This window comes from Micromys minutus, assembly GCF_963924665.1.
Source record: "Micromys minutus genome assembly, chromosome: 16".
Taxonomy (NCBI): Eukaryota; Metazoa; Chordata; class Mammalia; order Rodentia; family Muridae; genus Micromys; species Micromys minutus.
Genome location: NC_137985.1, coordinates 43,635,147 through 43,640,685, shown reverse-complemented (window position 1 = coordinate 43,640,685; position 5,539 = coordinate 43,635,147). Strand labels below are relative to the sequence as shown.

The following is a 5,539-nucleotide window of genomic DNA, read 5'->3' as shown; positions in this document are numbered from 1 at the left end:
TGTGGCCTTTGGACTCTCCCATTGACAAACGTCTTTTATCGATGCTTCTAATCTGTCAGTATGTTTCAGAACACTGCCTGGGGGAGATCACAGACTCTTTTCTCTTGATGTGTGCAGCTTGAGTTGCTTTTTCCAACTCCTTCCCTGTAGAGTTAAGTCTCAGCTACTGTGCTAGAAAGCCAGAGGCGTACTGGCGTGCATTTATGTATTGGATAAATAAGGACCATTATCTTGTATTTGTGTAACGTACCGGTGCCTGCTCGCCCTACGTTCTCGTTTCAGAAAAGCTTGCATACATTTTGGACACATAGAAGCCCAAATCACCTACCTAATGTGTTACTGCAATAGCTCTGCACTCCGCTGTTGGATTTTCTTTCTGCTGCCAGGTCTATATTTAAATTTGACTAAAGCTTGCTGATGATTACTGCTTCCCCTGGTTCTCATTGAGATCCTGGCTCCTACTCATAAAGGCTGCAGCTCCAATTGCCACTAAAATTGCTGGGTATTAACATTAGGAATGGAGCAATTAAGACTGTGGATGTACTGGCTTGCCTTTCATTCTCACCCAGACCCTACCAATTCTGTAACAAGGGGGCCACATATGCTGGATATACCAAGGGCACAGTTGGAATTCTGGGAAGGGGAAGAGAGTATGAAGGGTCCATTCCTTTCTCTCCCTTCTGTCTTTTCTCCTCGGTAACTTCCAGCAGCGATTACCATGTGTCTAGAAGATATCAGAAAGTCACTATTCCAACTACTTGGGCCATAGTGAAGATGGTAAACCAGGGCCCCTCTCTCCAGAATTTCATCTTCATACAGACAGCAGTGGGTGTTGTGAAATTAGGATCATGAGACGGAGTGGGTGGAATCGATAGAGTAGGAAGGCAAGGGCTCTCTGAAGATTTGACATTTAAACTGAGAACTGAATAGAAAGAGCAATGGGGCTGGATAGATAACTCGGAGGTTAGGAGCTCTGTCCTCCCAGAGGTCCTGAGTTCAATTCCCGGCAACTACATGGTGACTCATAACCATATATGATGAGATCTGGTGCCCTCTTCTGGCCTCCAAGCATACATGCAGGCAGAATGCTGTATACATACACATCGAACAAAGGAGGAGGAAGGGGACGACACTGCCATGTTTGAGGGAATGAATTCTCCAATCGAGGACAATGAGGAGTTTAAAGATCCTGTAGTAGAAATTCTATCCGGTGAGTTTAGGGGACCAGAAGGATACCTGCATGCTTCTGAGTGTGGCAGTGGGGAGCGGCATAGGATGGAGTCAGCGTGAGGGAAATACGCCATCTCAATGGATGGGCATGGAAGCCAAAGATACTGGCGAGTTTATGATTGAGCCAGGCATGGTAGCTCACACCTTTAATTCCAGCACTGTGGTGGCCATGGCAGATGGATCTCTGTATCTTTGGAGCCTACACAGCAAGTTCTAGAACCACAAGGACAGGACGACATAATAGAAAGACCCTGTCTCAAAAAGTGATTTAAGAATTTAAAATATAAATCCTAGTCTTGTGGAAAATGACTTGTCTAGCATGCACAAGACTCTGGATCTGGCCTCTAGTACCCTAAACGAAAATGAATCTGCCCAGTATTCTCATGGGAAATGACTGAGGTGCTGGAGGAAGGGAGCAATGTAACATTTTTTTTTAACTAGAAAAAGATTTTTTATTTTATTTATTTTATTTTTTTTACAATTCAAACCCGACTTTCTCGGTTCTCAAGTTTATTATGGAAACACTGCGGTGACTTGTGCAGTGACATCATCTCACGGGAGGGAAACAGTTCTGTTTGAAACAACTCACCAGGTTTTCTGACAGTGACAAAGAACAAGGCGGGGCTGAGATTTGAGAAGGGGAGGAACCGAGTGCAGACAAATCATACAGTTAAATTAATGGTGTCCCTGAAAGAAACACAAGAGGGGAGGCCTTGGTACTTATTTACAAACGCTCATTAAGCTCCAATGGTTGTTGCTGTCCTCATCTACAGTCATGCTGAGTAACTACAGCTAAGCGGAAGTCAAGTGGACTCACGGATGTGAATGTTTGCACCCCACATCTGCAGTCTCCCAAGAGAGCAAAGTAACTACGAATAGCGCTATGCCAGAAACTGGATTCTTGACCAACAATGTCGAGTCAGTGTGCAATGAACTGGTTCATTCTAAAGTGGCCACAGCTGTTGATGACAAGAGACTTTGTATTTTTATATGGCACACCTTTTGGTCCTCGTGAAAACAAGGTTTTTTTGAGTGTTAATTATTTTCTGATGCTTTGGAGTTACTGTTGCTCTTCCCGTTCCCATTAGGTCAATATATGGCCCATGGCAATACTGTACAAGTTTACACTTTCATTACAGGAAGTCGTCCGGGGCACCATGGGTGACATGTGTAGAGGCTCAGTTTCAACAGAGTAATATCCTCCAACCACATGGCCTCCCATAAACAAGTAATTTGTATCTGGTGATTTACCACCAGTTCTAAAGAGTTCCATGAGGTCATGAAATTGCCCAAGCACTTCTCCATACACAGTGACCTGGGACTCGGAGAGTGGCTTGCACTCAGCTGCTCCATCCATTGGTCCTTCCTGAACAATGTCCTGTCTGTGATGCCCAAACCAGCTGCTGCTCCACGCTGCACACACTGGCCGCTTATCAACCTCTTCCAAACTTCATTCCCAGGCTTCTTCAGCCTAATTTGCCACAAAGAATGAATCAGGTATAAACAAAACCTGGAAAAAGCTGCAGTATCTGGCCGAATTGGGTTTAAAAATATTAGCAATCTAGATTTTATCAGATCCAGAAACAAAAGAGTTTTAAAGCAGTCATGATATAAGACAGAAGTTCCTGTAACATCTTACATCCTTCTTCAGAGTTCCCTGGGTTCTGTTTGCCTCGTTCTTAGAAGCATCATCAAAATTCTCCACCAGATCTGGATGTCATCCTCATCCTCCCCAGGAATAAGTGGCGCTTTTCCAACCACAGGACATTTGGGCAGAGCTTCAGCCAATCTCCTTAAACTAGTCGGACTGTCTGCACCAGGCTGGTTTAGGATACCCAGAAGTATTTCTGTCAGCTGCTTTGTCTCAGTGTGGCCTGTACTGGTGAGAGTGTTTGCTGCCAGAGACGCCCAAACTTTAGGGTTGTTAAAATGGATTACTGTTCCTTGATTTGTAAACATATTCACCTTTTCAATACCAGAGATAATGTTTACCCCTAACTTCTTTAAGGAGAACTGCTAGGTTTGTTTTGTTTCGGTTTTTATCATCTACTGTGGCTGTTCTGTGAACCACCCTCTCCTTTTTACAACCAGTTCCTCTCCCACTCATGTGCCCTTGTGCCTGCAGTTTGGTGAAGTTTTTCCTGGTTCATGATCTTCTTGGAGTGGAAATGGGGCTGAGCAGAGGACTAGGGTTCATGCTCAGGGATTCTCAGGCAGAAACAAGGTGCACACATTTGGGTGTCAAGATGACAGCTCCTGACTTGTATTTTAAAAGATAATTCTAGAGCTGGTTGGAGAAGGGGTGGGGGTGGGGGGGAGAAAGAAAAGAAAAAGAAAAGCAGGCTCATCATTTCATTGTCTTTCTTAGTGCTAGCGTCAAAATAATAATGCGGAAAAACCTTGACCCCATCACTTCTCAGTGTCCAAAGCTTATCTCTACCCTAAGGCATAGAGTTTGATCCCATGTAGTGGTCCAAGAGGGAAGAGGGTTCTAATGACAATTCCAGAGAAGCATCTTGAATGTGTAGATCTGGCATGTGAATCTTTTTAAAGTACTCCTATTTTTAAACTTACCTGTATTTTAAGTCCCACAAAGTCTCAAGCCTCCTCCTCCTCCTCCTCCCCATGTCACTCAAACTCAGCTTCATGTTAGAATCACACAGGAAATCTTTAAAGATCAATACCCAGTCTGTGCCATTCTGCCATTAAGTCAAAATCTTGGGCTTGGTCTCAGTACTTTTTTTTTTTTTAATGCCACTCCACAGGGAAGCATGGTTGCTACTGGCTCACAAAAAAATGGTCATGTCAGAGCCCTCTGATCGTGATGACACGTGGCATGGGACGATGGGAAACATGCTCACCCACTGCTTGGTCCCCTGAGAGCCTGAGGGGTAAAGGCTGTGATGAGCTCCTGAATGACAGGCACATTGTGAAGCCCGAATGCACACAAGCTCACACACAAGGGTCCCTCTGCAATCGGCAGCATCTTACTCTGCAGTGGGCTGCCGAGACTTGCCAACGGAAACTAGAGGACCATTGCCTTCTTAGGGAAATCTTGAAGACCTTGACAAACTCTAAATATTTTTTTAATTAGAAACAAAGGATGATTTTTTATTCCAACAGGATGCCTGTGCAGCTCCATAAAGATAGATACCACCCCTGCTCTGAACGCCTGACATCCCACAGAGCCCAAAATGTAAAAGCTAACACATCTTGTCAAGCTCTAAAATAAGGGAGGCAGCCTGCCTACTTTTCTGTTTAGTTGTTCTGCATTTAGTTATGCTTAACTGCTAAGTTTTTTTTTTCCTTTTTTTTTTTTTAAGGTAAAGAAAGGAGGGGGAGAAGAAGGAGGAGAAGTGGGAACGAAGGAAAGGTAGTAAATTAACCCTGATGAAGTGAAGGTCAGAAACTTGGTGAAGTGGAGGGATGCCATCCACTCTTGCATCTTGTCTGGAGTGTGTTGATTTGCTTTGATTTGTTCTTCCTAATGCAGGAAAGCAGACACAGAGCCAGAGAATCAGCAAGTGCCTTTTCATAGACTTTTCCACACACTCAGCACCTAATTACATTCTTTCTTATATGATGATGTTTTCTGACTCTGGGAATTTGCTCGAGAACACACTTGCTGGGCAGTTGCACTAGCACCTGCTCATAGAACCGTATTGCTTCGACCTCACAGCTCTGTGCATTATAGCTCAACTAAGACTTGTGAGTTTGTGTTCCTTGTCCCCCGATGTCCACTTTTGGTTTTCTCTGTGTGAATAGGACCCTCTAAAGGAAGCAGAAGGCTTAGTACCCTAGTTAACAGTGGAATTGTGGGATCTCCAAAGCTGGTTGTCAGGAGTCTTAGTAAATAAAACTTGGGGGTCGTTAAGCTCACTTAGGTTGATGTTCCCTCTGTTAAGATGCAGATACCTACAAGGAGCGGATGGACACTTTATCAGGCAGGTTTTGTGAGTCAGGCTCCTGAAGCCTAAGGAACCATAAAGTTACAGGAGCCTTCAGAAGAGCAAGACAGCCTTCAACAGGCAAAAAAAAAAAAAAAAAAAAAAAAAAAAAAAAAAAAAAAAAGTCATCCTTAGCAGCCTGGAGTGGGACGTGGGAAAGGCAAAAACCACTAGCTCTAGTAAGGAACAATGAGGATGAGATTTTCTAAAGGTCTCTGAAGAGAGCACTTAGTGACTGCTAGCTGGGACAGCCTGGTGCAGAGGCCTTCCCCAGAACTACCTTGGGTAACACAATGGGACCCTGAGATCATAGCCTTCCTGATTATGTAACTATGAGAGGAGACAAAACTGAAGCTCTGTCA

General features: G+C 44.1%; 1 pseudogene across 1 annotated transcript; it reads right to left on the bottom strand.

Moving 5' to 3' along the window:
* Positions 1-2,833: 2,833 nt before the first annotated feature.
* On the bottom strand, positions 2,834-3,380 carry LOC308431237 (transcription factor BTF3-like; annotated as a pseudogene). The gene has a single exon. The product of its transcript is annotated as a transcription factor BTF3-like (transcript).
* Between the last annotated feature and the right edge of the window lie 2,159 nt (positions 3,381-5,539).